The sequence below is a fragment of the Bos grunniens genome, chromosome 13 (genome assembly GCF_055505025.1).
Source record: "Bos grunniens cultivar Pamir isolate PY7600 chromosome 13, Bosgru_T2T1.0, whole genome shotgun sequence".
Taxonomy (NCBI): Eukaryota; Metazoa; Chordata; class Mammalia; order Artiodactyla; family Bovidae; genus Bos; species Bos grunniens.
In genome coordinates this window covers 25154036-25169192 of record NC_141177.1, presented here as the reverse complement: position 1 = coordinate 25169192, position 15157 = coordinate 25154036, and the positions used below count along the sequence as shown (strand labels likewise).

Sequence of the window (15157 nt, the reverse complement as noted above, 5' to 3'; positions counted from 1 at the left end):
TTTGACAGGGGTTGTTTTTCTGCCTTTGTGAGCAGGTTTTTTTTTCTCATCACTGGAGGGGCCCACAGTGATCTGAAGAGGATGCTGGGGTGGGATTGTCATTCCCCAGAACTGGGGATGGAGGCTAGGAGTTCCTGGGAGAGCTTTTAAACCTCCCAGCAGCCAGAATGCATCTCAGAACAACTATGTGGGAATCTCTGGGTTTGTGTCCCAGCATTTAATGAAGTATAGTTGATTTACAATGTTGTGTTAATTTCTCCTGTACAGCAAAACTTCTCAGTTACACAGGGCCTCTTCCTGCTGTTCCGTGCTTCCCAGGCCCCAGGCACAGTGGCGCTAAGAGCTTCCCAACTCACCTCATCCTCACAGCAACCCTTCTATACCCGTTTCCCAGATGAGCTAACTGGGCTCAGGGAGGATGACTAATTTGCCTCAGGACACACAGCCTCAAAACAAGGCCACCTGATCCCAGTGAGGCAGCCCTTCACCCACAATGCACCCCCTTTCTCCCATTCAATAATTCCCAGCTCACAGTGGTAAAATTGGGGAAGAATTTTGAAATCAATAAATAATGTGGGTATTTAGCATTTGCAGAAGAATTTAAACAGAAACCCTGGAAGGAACGCTGGTATTTTCACCCCAAAGGGATTCTGTGAATGCTGGTGACATGGCCTTGGGGGAAGTAAGCTCAAGGGAACAGGAGGTTAAGGAGAAATAAACAGGTAATTTATCATTTCTCTCCCCCGCCTGCCCATCCTTCTGGCCACCACTGAACATAGGGTCTTGTCTAACACCGTGATTAATTCATGTACAAATATCAACAGAGTGTCTCCAATAGGACGCGATGATTGCTGTTCTCTGCGCTCTAATAATTTCCTCATGTTGCATAACGGCCTCACTGCTTTGGATCCAGAGCCACCACCCCGGGAGGCCTGTGGTCCTTGAGTGCTGGGTGAGCGAACACCAGGCTGGCTGGAGACTCAGCATTGCCTGGGGCTTTCGGGAACTTCCTTCAGATAATCACCCTGCCAGACAGTGGAGGACTGCCAGACGAATTAGGAAGACCTGCCTGACAGGGCCTTTAAAGATGCCTTTGAGAAGAGGAAATGCTCTCCTTTCTGAGAAGGATACCTGTCCAGGTACGGCTAAACTGCCTCCTTATTCTCGGGGCTTCCTGCAAAACCTCAGTGCTCTGGGGAGCCAGGACTGCCAGCTCTTGGCAGGAGAGACAAGGCCGCCTTCAAGCCAATTTGACCTTGAGGGGCGGGATGCTCAGAGCCCGGCCTCCTGGCTGGGACTTAAGAGCAGATTATTTCCAGAGAGAAATGAGGCATCTCTTTCAGCTTCAGGCCAGAGCTGACATTTTTTGTTCTCCCTTGGACTTGCAGGCGGGTGAAATAAAATCAGGTCTTTATTTATCAGGACTCGTTCCTATCAGAGCTGCATGCCTTGCTTGTCCTGAAGACACAAGGGAAAAAGTCAGCGGGGAGGCAACTGTCATAGGTGGAGGGAGTGGGGCCCAGAGAGTGCAAGTCACATACCCTGGGTCGTACAGGCAAGTGGTCTCCATGTGGGAGGAGTCAGTCCATGCTTCCAGAACATTTCAGCACGTTCATGTTTCTGCTACAGTGGGGTTTCCCATCCTTGACACTATTGGCGTTTGATTCTTTGTTGTGAGGGTCTGCCGTATGGGTTACTGGGTGTTTAGCAGACTCCCTGGCCTCTGCCAACACTGGTATCCCCACCCCAACCCCAGTGATGACAACCGTGTGGCTAGAGCTCTCCCGCCACGGGTCGTGTTTTGAGGAATGTGGCCTGGACTGTGAGTTCTCTCAGCAGCAGCGGGAATGGGCCTTGAGGATCCTGAACCCTGTGGAGCAGGCAGGAGGACACGCCCAGGTGTGGGGTGTCCAGAAGGGCCAGAGGGCGTGGCAGCCGGGTCTGACCACGTCCTTCAGCTCACTCCTTGCTCCCAGTGCCCCGAGGGATGCCTGTCTCACAGAAAGGGCCACAGCTACCCTCTGGCCTCAGCTGGTGATGAGTCCCAGGAAAGGCACAGGTACTCAGGACCAGCCCAGCAGACCTCCAGGGAGGCCCTCGGGATCTTTTCCAGCACATCTTTTTTCTCTTTCTTTTAATTATTCATGAAACAAACTCTTCCTGGGGGCCTCAGGATGGCTCCTGGCTTTTGAGGGGCCCAAGGAAGGAAGCAGAGCAGAGGCTCACCATCTTTGTGGGAAGTGACCAAGGTGTCGGGGGCTGGGCTGTTACTCTGCGGGAGGCAGACAGTAGGGTTGCAGCCACCCCTTCCTCTCTGTCCACATTCTCCTGTGACATCCTTCCCCCACATTCTTTTTCATCCTCCCTCCAACTGCCCTCTCCCTGGGGCCCCCTTTGCTGGAGTAGCCCAGCGCTGCCTGTCCTTACATGAACCACGGTGCCCACGGTGGTGGCCTCAACTCACTGCCTTCCCATACGCATCTCAGCCCTCCTCCCCACTGATGCTTTCGGAGTGGATGCCCCCGGAAACTCTCTCCCAGACCCATGAGGGTCTGCTGTTAGGGTAGCCCAGAGTAAGTGCCAGCCACCTGCACCCACAGGTGTCTGTCACATGTGCCAGCCACATCTATAACCGCAGCGGCTGGCAAGTGCTTGCCGGCTTCACTGCCTCTGGCAGAATCATATCCAGGTTCTCCCAAACTTCCCTCTTGGGTCCTGGGCCCGTATCTCACCCTCACCTCTCACACACCACCTCTGCTCTCCTCTGACCATCTGCCCTGGGCCTCCTTCCGATCCATGAACACAGCAGGAAGGCTGTCTGTACCCCCAGGACCTTTGCACATGCTGGCCGCACTGCCTGGAATCCCCCTCCCAGGTCTGCATGGGGCCAGCTCCTTCATGTCTTTCTTTCTGAGCCCAGGCTCACCCTGCACCTCCCCAGCCTGGCAGCCATGCTCTGCCCCATAGCCCCGCTTTCCGGCCTCAGCACTCAGAGCTGTCTGAAATCACCTTCTCTGAACCCGTATCTATTCATTTGCTGCCTCTCTTGTAGCAGCAGGTGAGCTCCACAAGGGCAGGAAGCCCACCAGCTTGTTCACTGCAGGATCTCCGTCCAGAACAGCATGGGGATGGTATGTTCAATGGATGCTTGTAGGAGGGACAAATGGATGGATGAATGAGGGCAAAGCCAGACGATGGAGGAGCGGGGGAGGGGCCAGCTTTGAAAGGATGCCCTGAATTTCCCCATGTTCCCAAGATGCTGGCCAGTCGGCATCCAACATCCACAGGAGCCTGTCTTGGGCAGCTGGTCTTCATGCCACAGGAGACACTGGTGAGGACTTGGAGTGGCTCCCTCTCTGTCCCCCATTGAGAAGGAGGCCCCCAGTGATGAGCAGGACACCAGCACTTGGCTGTGTTCCAAGAGAGCAGAGGGAGAGAGAAATCCAGCATCCCTGGACAGCTGAGGAGCTATACAGTGCTTTGAAAATAGCTCTTCTAGCAGCTGCCAGCGGATTACTCTTTCTGTGCAGACTGGATGGCTTTAATAAAAAATGAGAACTTCTCCATCTGCTCTTTAAAGATAAGCCCCCGGTTCTCCAAATCGGAGAGTGACAGAGGCCCTAGGGGGCTCAAGGAGGCTGGAAAGAGCCAGTCAGGCCAGTGACAGAGCCAATTAGCTGGGACCCAGTGGCTCGCGGCTGATCGGGCCTCCTTTCTGAGGGATGGAGGCGGAGGCTGAAGGAGGTAGAGGCGAGAGAGATGGAGGCCAAGGGAGGCAGAGGCCAAGAGATGAAGCCTGTGGTGGCCATCTGACCCTCCCCAGGGTCATATGCCAGCCTTCTCTCCTTCCTGCTGTCAGGACAAGGACAGATCTCCAGGAGCCTGGTAACCTCAGGATCATGACTGGGTCCCCAAGAGCGACAAGGAATCAGCCTGGCTGATGGAGACCAACGGTTAAAGCAGATCCCATTTCCCTCGAGCAGCATTAACTGCCAAGATGGGTGTGTGTGTGCACCCAAAAGACACTGCAAGGGGGTCCCCTATTCCTCAATGTCAGAGCAGCTCTCCTAGCTCTACTATTGAAGAAGGATCAGGTTCTGTGGGGCCTGGTGCTGGTGCAACTGGGGGGCTTATATGAGTAAATGAATACCGGATAGTGGACAGAAAGCTGTTAGAGCCTTTCCCAGGGCCTTGGAAGGGCCGCCAAAGGGAGAAGCCTTGGGATTCAGGCTGTATGGGCTTCACTATAAATGTGTGTGTCAGTGAGAGAGAGAGAGAGTGTGTGTGTGTATTGTGTGTGTGTACAGAGCTGGCCTCTTCCCACCTGAGCCTTCTTTGGTTTGAAGTCCCAGGTGCAATGTGAGATAAGTAACCTTTATTAGGTGGCCTAGTGGTAAAGAACCCGCTTGCCAGTGCAGGAGATGCAAGAGATGCAGATTCGATCCCCGGGTCTGGAAGATCCCCTGGAAGAGGAAATGGCAATCCACTCCAGTATTCTTGTCCGGGAAATCCCATGGACAGAGGAGCCCAGCTGGCTACAGTCCATGGGATCGCAAACAGCTGGACACAACTGAGCACAGCACAGCCCCCCTCCTGCTCCAGCTCCTGCTTCCAGCCCCCCATCAAGAACTACTCTCTGCCAACCACCTCCCAGAATTTTGTGATACAGAATCAGAAGGCCAGGGCTAAAAGGCAGGAGGGGAGAGGGGAAGACCTGCCCAGAGAAGCCGAGTTTGTCCACGTGAAAATGACATAGATTCATTGGAAGGAAGGGAGATGAAAACTCAACAGGCAGCAAGTCTGAAAGAGCCCAGAGCTTGTAGAAGGTGAGGCTCCTCGGGCGGTTATGGTCTTGACCTGTCACGTTGCTGGTGGTAAACTGGATCCTCTAATGTTCTCAGAGAGACAGAGGTAACTGGCCAAATGCCTTTTTATTGACTGTTGGTTGTAGCAACCACGTGTGACTAGGGTATCAGTCAGGTAACACAGGGCCCAGATTTTAATAGGCTTATGCTTGAGTCCGGGCTTCCCAGGTGGTCTAGTGGTGAAGAACCCGCCTGCCAATGCAGGAGACAAAAGAGACACGGGTAGATCCCTGGGTCAAGAAGATCCCCTGGAGGAGGGCATGGCAACCCACTCCAGTATTCTTGCCTGGAGAATCCCATGGACAGAGGAGCCTGAAAGACTACACAGTCCATGGGGTCACAAAGAGTCGGACACGACTGAAGTAACTTAGCACGCATAACGTACGCTTGAGTCGAGGAAGGGATTCTCCTGCCCAGGTATGTGCATGCATCCGTGTGTGCGTGTGTGTGTACACATGTGTCTGTACGTGTGTGTCTGTGTACACGTGGGAAGTGAGGTGCCAACCTCCTGCTTGATAAGTCACAGAGCGCCACCCGCATATTTTCCCATTTATGGTGTTGAGACATTAGTCAAGCCTGGAAGTAAAAGGAAAATATTCACTGCGTGTTCTTTCAGAATCCTACTAGAACAATACCAAACGTGCCTGGATAAAAATGGTCTGACTTTGTGATGTGTAACTTGTTATTTACTATTGATTACAGTCCAGACTAATGGTAAAGTGAAATGTTAGCTTGTAGAGACTGGTAAGTTACACGGACTGTTTGTCCAGAAGAGATGGAAATGATTAATGGCTAATAGAAAAGATTACCTCAGAGTTCACAATTATTTCCTTTGCCCTGTAGGATACAAAACCTGAACCAGTGTTGGATCTCATTTGTATCCTACTCTCACATCTTTGTAAATCGAGTTTGCCATCCTGCTATTTCCCTCATTAACAAATATTAATATAATAATTGTGACATCAACTCACTGTGTGCCTGCCTGAGAATTATGTTTTTAATTGTTTTGAATATTATACTTTGACATTAGTCCCCTTTCTCTAGTCCCTCCGGCTGTAAACTTATGTTATACCCCACAGATTATTCTAAATGAGAAGCCCAAACTTAAGGCATATGAATATCATTGTGGAAACTTCATTCTGTCTCTTTTTTAATATTTAGGTGTTTTTCAGAATCCAAACTCCAGTTTCAATTGTGATTCAAATAACTCCTATGCTCCACCAGGCTCAGCCTCTACTAGTCAAAGAAACTTGGCTAAATAATCAAGAGGAAACAAAATGCAATTCAAATTCTCACTTGCATTTTCAAAGGATATTGAGGGGATCCAGGTCACAGCCCACAAGACACTTCTGAAAAATGCCTTTTGCCTCCTGCTTGGCTCTCACACGCAGCAAATTACTTCTGAGCCCCTCGTTCAGCACAGCCTCCATGTTCATTCCCTGCACTAATTCTCCTGAACAGACTCCTCGATGATACATACTAGGAATGCTTTTGATTGCAAGTAATAGAAAATCCAATAGACCTTATGGTTTAAATCATAAGTATAGTGTATGCTCACTTAATCGGATGCCCAGAAATACCTGGTCACAGGGCAGGTTCAGACATTCAATAGTATCGTCATCCGGGTTTTGTCTATCCTTACACCCAATGAAATTTTGCCCTCATGCTTGTTGCCTCATGGTCGCAAGATAGCTACCACAACTCCAAACATCATACCCTCATACGCAAAATGTTCAGCAGGAAGAATAAAGTAGGAACTAAAGACTTTGGACCCAAATGACTCTTTTTATTCAGGAAGAAAATTCTTTCCAAGCATAATCCAGAAGACTTTTTCCTTTCTTCTCATTGTCTGAAACAGTCACATGGCCACTCCTAGTTATCAGGGAGATTTGGAGAAACGCATTTGGCAAAGTAGAAAGGAATCATCATGACTGGCTTAGATCAATCACAACTCATTCCCTGGGGTTGGAAACATCACAAGCCCATGCAGGTGGGGTTCTGTTAGCCTTGGAGGCAGGAGGGGAAGCAGGATGCTATTGGCTGTTGGAGAAGTGACTCACACTGTTGGTCACACTCTTTATTTTGAAATTGGGGAAGCAACCCTAAGACAAGTGACGAACTTACATACACCAAGCAACCACAGCATCTCACAGGGTACATCATTCTGGAAGAACTGCCATCCTTGGCACTCAGCTTTCTTACCTGCTGAACCACTGGTGCCTTGCAGCAGCCCAGCTCAGGTTTGCAGCCCCAGAAAGTCCTCAGCAATTTGAACATCAGACGTGGGACTCTTCCGGATGCGTCACCTCCAGCCACCCAGGTGCAACCAGGCAGGAACTAGGACAGGTCTCTACTGGACCAAGCAGCCACCACACCTGGAGCCCTCAGTCTGTACCCAGCCTCAGTTCAAGCACCACAAATTGATCTACTTCTAAAAATGCACCGAGTAGACACCATTGTTTTCTGTCTTATGCATGAAGGGTGAAAAAGATCAAAGTTATGTGACATGGTCAAGGGCAGCTAGTAAGTAGGTATTGAGTTGAGATTTGGCCCAGCTCTATGACTTCAAATCTGGTTGGTTTTTTTAAAAAAATCCTTAATACCCTCTTCATTCTCTTAGCAGAGGAGGAGGTGGAGAGAAAGCAGACTGCTGGACCACTGGGGCTGCTGGGGCTGGGCCAGGCTTTGATGTTCAGACCCTTCTGGAACCTTGCCCCATGGCATCTGGGGCCCATGTCTCACACCTCTATCTCCTGGAGACACTGTGGAGGCCCCAGCTCCACAACTCCCTTTGTCACAGGCTGTCACTCACACCTCCTGTTTTTTGAAAGTTCTGGAATCCATTCCATCGCCACCTAATTCAGAGGGCTCCAAGGCATGTGGCCAGTTGGGCCATCAGAGCCGGAATGATCTCAGAAGTAGCCCTTGTCTTCCAGGGCTGGCAGTGATGGAAGAGCAGGATGAACCACCAATGGGATTTCAACATTAGGAAGGGAAGGAAAATGTCAAGGTCACTCTGACATTGGCCATTGAGGGACTATATTTAGAGGCAGCCCTGTCACTGTCAGGGCAGGCAAAATGCACTAGGGACCTGGCTGGCCTCTGGCTCTGCCTGGAGCAGAGAGGCTGCCCTGGCCAAGCTGCATTTCCCTCAGCTCCAGCAGTCTAGGAAACAGGGCTGTGGGCCAATGAAGATGCTAGCTCTGGAGATCTGGGTTTGAAGCCCTGTACCCCCCACCCTCCTACTTTACTGACTAGGCGACCTTGCACAACTCATCCCGGCACTCCAAGCTCATTTTCAGGCGATGGCAGTAGCATGTCTCAGTGGGAAGCTGCACACTGGAAAGCATTAATATACAAGAAAAGCCCCTGTCCTACTGCGCATGCAATTAAAACACTGGCCTCCATGACAACTGTGCCTAAATACTTCTTGTGGCTAATCTTAGGTTCAGTAAGCCATGCAGTCAATGATCCAAAACTTTTCCCCACACTGTCCGACTTTCCTTTTAGTGCCCTGAATCCTTTAGGTACTAATGTGTAGGCTGGTGTTTGTCTCCCATGGGAGATGTTCTGGGCATGATGGGTGGATCAAACTCATATTCTGGAATCCTGCAGAATTCTCCAGCATTTTCCAAAACCCCTAGGATTATCAAGGATGTTCAAGGACCTTCAGGGATTTTCCAGAACCCTCAAGAAGCTTCCAGAAATCCCTAGGTGCTTCCAGAATCCCCGAGGCTCTTCTGGAACCACCAAGAATCTGCTAGGATTTTCCAGAACTTCTGAAAACACACGAGTACATTCCAGAACTCCCAAGAACCTTTGAGAAGCCCCTGAAATCTTCCAGGAATGTCCAGAATCCCCAAGAATTGTTCAGAATTTTTTAGACTCTTCTAGAATATTCTATGATTTTCTAGGGTGTTCCGGGACCTTATAGAATCCTCTAGGATCTTCCAGAACCCCTGACATTTGCTCTGCACCCTCTAGTCCTGACTTATCCTATCCCTCATCTGTGGCTGAGCACATAACTTGCTGACCAGTGACTTGGGGGTTTTGTACAAGATGTTAATACAGGTGTTAGCATGCTGGAGAGAAATTCTCAGAAGCAGGAATAGTCACTGCTAGTCTGGCGATGAGGTGTCCTGTGTGACAGCAAATACATGGGCCTACTGAAGTTTAAATAATGTTTAAAATTCTGTTCTTTAGTCACATCAGCTGTGTTTCCAGTGGTTGGCAGTTACACATGACAAGTGGTGTCAGATGCGGTAGATGTAAAGCGCATTTCCAATATTGTACAAAGTTATAATGGACAGCACTGGCCTTGAGGAGAGCCCTGTGTTTTAATTATTTTTTTCTAGATTTTATTGGTGTTTTTGATAACAAATGTAACAATTGTTTGTCGTAACCATGTGGAAAATACAGAAAACAGCAGAGCAGAGAGGGACCCAGCTGAGACCCTCAGTTGAAGGTGAAGACCCAGCTGAAGGACTGAAACCTCAAGGGACATCAGTGTCCTCATGATGTGCCTAGATTCTGTCCCTCAGCCAGAGTGTCACCGAGGGGCAGAGGAATCAAGGGAGAGAAGAGCACAGTTGAAACCTTCCCCATGACTAGATGGTCTGTGCCAGGGGCTTGGTCCTGGTGGGAAGGACCATTAGCTGGTCAAGATCCCAGACTGTAAAATGGAGCCCAGATGTTGCTCAAAAGAAGAATGGGGGTGCCAGGAACCTCTCACAAAAGTGTTGGAAAAGCTGAAAAGCCAAACACAAGGGCATGAGCGCAACACAAAGATGAGCATCTGCAGGATATCTTCAGTGCCCAACTCCACCCCCTGGCTAGAGGGCCTCCGGTGGAGAGGCTGTGCCCCGTTCTGGAAGAAGCCCAGCAGAAACTTCCCAGGATAGCGGGACCCACAGAGGAGCCTCCTCTACTGCCTGAGATGCCTTCTGAGAGGGGAAGCCCTCCTGAGGGCCTCTTCCTCCCCCATCCCATCTCCAGGCCTCCTACTGGCCCCATGAAGAGGGCAGCCAGTGGGCAGGGCAGCCTGGGAAATGTGGTCTCAGGGGAAAGGCAAGGGTGGACACGGCAGCTGTTACTGATGCCCTAGGCCAGGGACTGAAGTGAGCCCCCCCAAATCCCTCTATTGAAGCCCTAACACCAATGTAACTGAATCTGGAAGTAATTAAGAGCTTCCCAGGTATCTCAGTGGTGAAGAATCTGCCTGCCAGTGCAAGAGATGCAAGACATATGGGTTCGATCCCGGGGTCAGGAAGATCCCCTGGAGGAGGAAATGGAAACCCACTTCAGTGTTCTTGCCTGGAGAAGCCCATGGACAGAGGAGCCTGGTGGGCTGTAGTCCATGGGGTTGCAAAGAGTCGGACCTGACACACACACACACAAGGTTAAATGAGGGTACAGGAGTGGCCTTTTAAGAGGGGGGCAGGGAGAGAGAAGAGGGCAGGTGGAAAGAGACAGAAACATCTTCCATCTCTCCCACTTGTAAGGCAGGAGGGCATTCTCAGTGGAGCCCACCATGTGGGCACTCATATTGACCTCAAATTCCCAACCTCCAGAACTGCAGGGAAATATATTTCACTGTTTAGGGCCACCAGTCCATGGGATTTTGTTTCAGCAGCCTGAGCTGAGACATCCTGCAATTTGGAAATCCATCTCCACAAACTAAGTGCTAGGGCAGATCATGTCCTTCCCCCAAAATGTCCACCCCAAGCCCCTAGAACCTGACGTGGCAAAAGGGGCTTTGCAGATGTGATGGACTTTAATCTCTTGAGATGGGAGATGACCCTGGACTCAGGAGTGGGACCTGATATAATCACGAGGGTCCTTTCATAAGAGAGAAAGGGAGGTGGCAGTGAGTGTCAGGTGGTGGGGGAGAGGTGATGATGGAGGCAGAGGCTGGAGGGACGCAGCTGACAGTTTTGAAGATGGAGGAAGGGGCCACCACCCAAGGAAGATAGCAGTTTCTAGAAGCTGGAAGGGCCAGGAAACAGTCCCCTTTCAGACTTCTGACCTTCAGAACAACACGAGAATAAACTTGTGCTGTTGCAAGCTACTACCTTTGTGGTGATATACTACAACAAGAGGGAACTCGGAGTCTGGCACAAAGTCTGTGAACCACGGAGGCGGGCAGGAAGTGGCCAAGATGACAGACTTGAAGATCCTGCATCCTGGATTTCAAGTCCTGGCTCCCCCACTTACTAGCTGTGTGTCCTTGAGAAAGCCACCCACCCTCTCTGAGGCTCAGCTTTTTCTGTTAGGAACATGGAGGAGAATGATCACACCTTCCTTGCCTGCTGCTGAAGGTCAGTCTTTCTCTCCTTGATTGTCAGTCACTGCCAAGCAGAGTTCCAGGCACCAGGGAGCTTGGCATTTTGGAAACCAAGATCCTGAACGCTGAGCCCAAACTCTGGCGACTTTAGTAATTGGATGTCATTTCAGCACAGTACCAGATATACAAGAGGTGCTCAAGCAGTGCAGCCCAAAATGTCCACAATGAAGAAATCATAGAGGAGTCACCATCTTGCAAAGTCAAAGTGAGCAGGTACAGGCTGGAACTAGACTCCAGGTTTCCGACCCCAGACTCCAAGGGAACGGAGTTGGAGAACGGGCTTCTCTCACAGTCTGAAGCTGTCAAAACTTCAGGCTCTGGGGTTTGGAGTTTATCTCACTGAAGGCTTGGGAGACCAAGTGAGATGAACAGTTTCCTTTCAAGGCACTTGAAGGACTTTATGTGGGCTTCTCTGGGGGCTCAGTGGTAAAGAATCTGCCTGCCAATGCAGGAGACACAGGTTTGATCCCTGGTCTGAGAAGATCCCACATACTGGGGAGCAGCTAAGTCCATGTGCCACTATTGAGCCTGTGCTCTAGAGCCCGGGAACCAGAAGTACTGAGCCCAAGTGCCCTGGAGCCTGTGCTCCACAGCAAGAGAAGCCACCGTAATGAGAAGCCCATGCACTGCAACTAGAGAGTAGGCCCTGCTTGCTCTAACTAGAAAAAAAAAACAAAAAAAAACAACTCTTGCAACAATGAAGACCCAGTGCAGCCAAAAATAAATAAGTAAAAAAAATTTTTTTTTTTTTTTTAAAAAGGACTTTGCATGAAACCTCCCTAAAGTGCTAGCCCTGCCTGGGGGCTATGTGGTGGCAAGTCCCAGGGGCCCGGCTGAGAGCCTTGTTCCCTGACAAGTCCTGAAGTTCCCAGGAGATGGCCTTCCTGCCTTGTCCTCCCCCACCACACAGGGGTCACAGGGTCTCAGAGCTCTTGGGAAATTCCTGGAAAGTCCCCAAGAACAGGAGCAGAATTGCTTATCCAAGGCTCCCATGGGCATGGCTCCTGGAGACAAGGAGGCAGGAAGCCGGGAGCCTGGGGTCCTCTCAGGATCGGGGCATGGGACCTGTGGGGGGGCGGGCATGGGCCACCAGCCAAATTTGCTCTGTCCAGTCCACTTTTTAAAATCAGAATAAGTTTACACTCACCCCCAGGCTTTAGCTTCTTTTGAAATCAGAGTGGGGTTGATACGGGATCTGGCAACACCGGGCCTTTGACCCTAAGGGTCCCCAGTTTACTACAGCCCCGGGCACCCTGGGCCTCCTCTGCCCCGTGTGTGACCTCTGGCCCTTGCTCTCAGGCTGCGGTTCTCAGTCACCGGGGTTTTGCCCTCAGCAGGTGTTTGGCAACATCTACAGACGTTCGGGGGTCACGGAAGGGGCAGAGGCTGCTCCTGGCATCAAGCGGGGCTGCCCCCACAGCACAGAGCGACCCACCCTGTGTCGAGGAGGCTACAGTGAACCTGCGGGAAGGAGGTGGGTCTTGGTTTGCTTTTCCCAAAGCAGAGCTGGAGGCAAGACTTTGGTGCAGGCAGTTTTTGAAGGTGATTGCATGAGGCAGGCATGGAAAGGGGATCCTGAGGCAAGAGACGGGAAAAGACAGTAAACAGGGACCTCCCGAGCTAGGGATCTCTGGGGCACCTCATGGATGTCCTCAGAGCCAAGCATGGATGCGGGGACAGAGAGGATGGGACGCTGACCTCTGATTCCTGCCCCTCAGTGAGGGTGGGCTCCTTGGACTGCTTGTGCCAGGACATCTGCTTAACTTGAACTGGGAGTCTGGCCGTGGGTGGACTTGACCCCTGATCCCCCTCCCCAGCCACATGGCTTTGCCCCCCAGGGAGCTCTCCCCACTCTGACGCACAGATCTTCTGCTTAGATGGGCCCGAGTCAGAGACGGGCAGGTTCAACTTCAGCTCTGCTCTCTGTGAACCAGCAGCTCACCTGGCCTCTGCCCTGACAAATTCTAATTCAAAAGTCAATGTTTCTTTAATTTTCCAGCCAAGAAAATGTGGTGCAAAAAAACCCATCCCAGCACCAGCCTCCAGGATTGGCGGAATAGAGAGGCACATGGCCCGGGGAACTTGCCCAGATCCTAACTTACTGGCAAAATATGGCCTATGCTGGAGTTGAATCTCAGCAGGTAAAGAGCACGCAGCTTCATCAAGTGTCTCTTAGACACAAATGAAGGAAACTCTGGTCAGACTCTGGCTGACTGGTGACATTCTCTCATCTTTCCCAAGTCTCCTCAGCCCCTCTCTTTGCAGGAAGGAGGTTGGAGACCTTACTTCTCAACTCAAAAGGGGCCTCATCCCCCTAATGTTGGTGATGCTTTTTCTTGCCAAGGGACCAGAAACTCATTTCTGTGCCCCACCCTTGGGCAGTGCTCCAGTATCCACTCCAGGGAAATAGAAGGAGGAGGCCCTGCAGCCTGCCAAGGCCGGACTGTTCTTCACTTGGAAATATCATCCCAGCCCTGCTCCCACAGCCCCCTCCTTCCACAGCCCCCTCCTTCCTCCACCCCACAAGGCTATTCGTGAAAGAATTAAAAATGAGCCCAGCACTAAGGCGATCTGAGTAATAAATGTGTTGGGACAACCAGACAGCCATTTGGAAAGAAGATAAAATTAATCCATTTCTCATCCCAAACACAAGAATAACTCCACATGGATCAGTGATCTACATATAAAAACGAAACTACATGGGCACTGGAAGGAAATGTGAGTGAATTCCTCTAAGCTGGGTGAAAGGGAAGACCTTCTAACTATCATGAAAAAAATCAGCACTGATACATAATTTGATACATACAAGTTAAAAATGATTGCATAGTTTAAAACACCATATGCAAAGTCAAAGGACAAATGGTAATTTGGGGGAAAATATCTAACATCTGAGACAAAATGTGAATACTGTTTAAAAGGCACAGAGCATTTAAAAATTGAAGAAAACAAACCAAAAAATACTATCGGAAGATGACCAAAGGTCATAAACAGACAATTCACAAAAAGATATAAAATGGCCCTTAAACATGTGAAACATGCCAAATAAAGAAAATGCAAATGGAAACTCTACCCGGGTACCATTTCTCACCCATCAGAATGGCAAAGGTCAGAACATGACCCCAGTCTCTGTCAGAAAGACTGGGAAACAGCCACGCTCCTACATTTCTGGTGGAGATGAAACATGGTAGAATCTCTAAGGGAGAAAACTGGGCAATAACACACAAAATAATACATGCACTTACCCTTTGAATACAAGATCTCATGGCTAGCAATTCACCCTAAAGGTGCATCTCCAATTATATGAAAACACACGTGCACATTGTTTGCAATTGCAGAATATTAAAAACAAAAAACAAAAAAAAAACCCTGAATGCCCATATGCAGGAGCAAGATTGAGTAAAGGGTGGCATTCCCATGAGATGGAGTACTACACAGCTGTTAAAAAGAACGCTGAGGAAGACCTCTGTAAAGGATTAGGGAGTGATTTCCAGGAGATGTTGCTGGCTGTAAATAGCAAAGTGCAGAAGAGCACAGGTAGTATAATACATATGCTACCTTCTGTGTAAAAAAAAAGGGGGGGTGGGGAGGAATAAAACATGTGCAGGTAAAGCATGAAAAGGATAAAAGAGGAAACAGTGAGCCTGGTCCTTAAGAGGGATGGAGTGAGGGGAGGATGGAAGAGACACAGAAGGGAGTGGTTCTCGGGGTGCCTTTAGTCCAGTTTTGCCGTTTGAAAGCACAGTAAGTTTTACATATTCAAAAACATAAATCTGAAAGGATGTGTGGGGGGGCCTGGGGTGGGGGCTAAGGAAGCTAAATGAATTCAGTGTATTTCGAATGAACACCATAGTCACACTGAAAGGAAAGGAGAAAAAGACTAAAGAAAACAAGAACCAGTCCCACCGATTCACAAGCGTGGTCTTGGGTGGCTCTGGGACAGAGGTTGGGA

At 50.0% G+C, this 15157-nt stretch overlaps 1 long non-coding RNA gene across 4 annotated transcripts; it reads left to right on the top strand.

Moving 5' to 3' along the window:
* The first annotated feature begins 862 nt into the window (after window positions 1-862).
* On the top strand, window positions 863-13773 carry LOC147360523 (uncharacterized). 4 transcript variants are annotated; one of them, XR_015138663.1, is made up of 4 exons: window positions 863-1139; window positions 12546-12682; window positions 13208-13349; window positions 13474-13773. It is a non-coding gene; the product is annotated as an uncharacterized LOC147360523 (long non-coding RNA). The 4 variants fall into 4 exon arrangements; XR_015138665.1 differs by having other exon boundaries at window positions 898-1139; window positions 13553-13773; XR_015138664.1 differs by lacking the exon at window positions 863-1139 and adding an exon at window positions 10184-11421.
* Window positions 13774-15157: the final 1384 nt, after the last annotated feature.